We start from the raw sequence: 2,126 nt of genomic DNA, 5'->3' as shown, positions 1-2,126 counted from the left end.
CGCTGGTTGACTCTGATAAGACTGCCTGGTTTCACACAAAATATAGACATGCAACTCCCAGAATCTAGACATGAAAGACATGGCTATATATTTTTCTGTTTGTGATTTTGAAATACTAATTTATTATTAATTATAATTATCGTTTTGTTTTGTTGATCAAAACAATTTAACATTGCACTTTATTTAATGACTAGTTAGAATTATTCTACTTGAATTTTTCAATTTTTGTCATTGGTGGATCCCATGTCATCGAGTTATTGGGTGCTTAAAATAACATGGAATTTATTACTGGAGTAAAGTTAATTTCTCTTGGTCTTTGATGTTTTCACTAAGCATTTATACTGTAAACCTGAACCCTAGGATGATAGCGTGAGTGGATGTTTCGGGATTGCTGTCAGCTTCGTATCAGTGAAACCCTAACTTTTAATGTTTAATATTTCTATGCATTAGCTGTGGGATTGTATGTTACGCCTTATCCCGTAAGGATTGTCATGTGGCTGTTTGTTCTGTGCTTTCTTTAACATTCTCCATTTCATTTTTGCTGTCCTATGTTTATGATCACTAGTTCATCTGTTCTTGTCTTGTAGGGAGAAAACCTGGTTGTAGCAGTTGATGATGATGGCTGCTTTATGGAGAAAATTACTGACTTTAGTGGGAAGGATGTGAAGGATGCAGATAAGAATATTTTTGAAGCTGTGAAGGTGATGATAATTCTGACTTCTGGTATACTATATAAGATTTTGATATCTGAAAATTGTTATAACTTTATGATGTTGAGAAGATGCAAATTGTCTGTAAAATATCTGGAATATTTCCTGGGTGTACTTTATAATTATCTTGTCTACTTCCAGCAAATGACATTTAAGTAACAAGAATTGCCAGCCTCAAGGGGTTGAGTGCTTAAGTCCTTTGCTTTCAATTAAGAGGTTGGGTATTTAACTTTATATTAATCACTTAGCTCTGTTCATCTTCGGTGCAAGAGTGCTTGATCAGTGAACTATCATGCACTCTTTCAAGGTCATAGATTATAATCCTACAAATTTTCATGACTTTATATCTTGGTTATAGGATTTGAAAGTAGTCCTTATTTTAGAACTTGGTGAACTCCTTTCATGGGTTGATGAATTTCTAGGTGTCTAAAAACAAGAAGAAAAAAAGTAGTTTCTTTGGTTTCATTGGTTGTCATTGTTAGGTGGAGTGCTATGAGAAGTGGATTTGTCATCCCATTTTAGGTGTTTTCCAGTGAACTATTACTTTTCAAAAGGAAAAATAAAAGAGAGAGCAGAAAGAAAGGCATTAAAAAAAATTATAATGCTTTTAGGGGGATTTGAACTTTGGCTATATCATTATGTAAGTTTTTTATCCATTCCCTTATTTGACAAAAGTTCTTTGTATTTGTTCAGGCAAAAGGCAGGCTCGTTAAGTCTGGAAGTTTTACCCATTCTTATCCCTTTTGTTGGAGATCAGATACTCGCCTTATTTATAGGGCTATTCCGAGTTGGTACTACCTGTTTGCTAATTGCTATGTTTTCCTTTTTATCTCAAATTCTTAATTGCACATTAATCACCATAAATAACTGTCTTGTATTGTTTTTTTTCTGTACCAGGTTTGTTCAGGGGGAAACATTGAAAGAACAACAGTTAGAGAACAAGCAGCAAACATATTGAGTTCCTGACTATGTGAAGGTAAATTGTGTTTATCCAAACCTCATCATTGTTCTCTTCTTTTGACTTGTTGGAATTTTGATCATTGGTGTGCTTAGGGTCTGGATTTATGTTTCCGTAGGCCATTAAACATCATCTTCTACTGCCTTCTTTAGTTATAAATCCAATAGGAATTAATATGATATTTTCATATTATTTATTTTTTCTATGAAATTTGGGCGGGGTCTCTTTCTTATGGTTTCTTAGCTTTGGGTAACATGTGTGTTTGAGTCTTGAAAAGGATAAATTCATAGAAGCTTTAATTTTTTATCCAGTTTGTTAGTTATAGCTTTAGTGCTATAACAATCTGGGGACAAAATTCATTTTTTGCTTCTTTGAAGGTCTTAGTTTCAAAGAGAAAATCTAGCCTACAACTGTGATACTAGCTCTGATTGTTGAGTTGGTACCACAAACCACATCTA

Source organism: Pistacia vera, unplaced genomic scaffold (genome assembly GCF_008641045.1).
Source record: "Pistacia vera cultivar Batoury unplaced genomic scaffold, PisVer_v2 Contig413, whole genome shotgun sequence".
In the NCBI taxonomy this organism is placed as follows: Eukaryota; Viridiplantae; Streptophyta; class Magnoliopsida; order Sapindales; family Anacardiaceae; genus Pistacia; species Pistacia vera.
The sequence above is the reverse complement of the archived record's forward strand: the minus strand, read 5'-3'. Positions refer to the sequence as shown.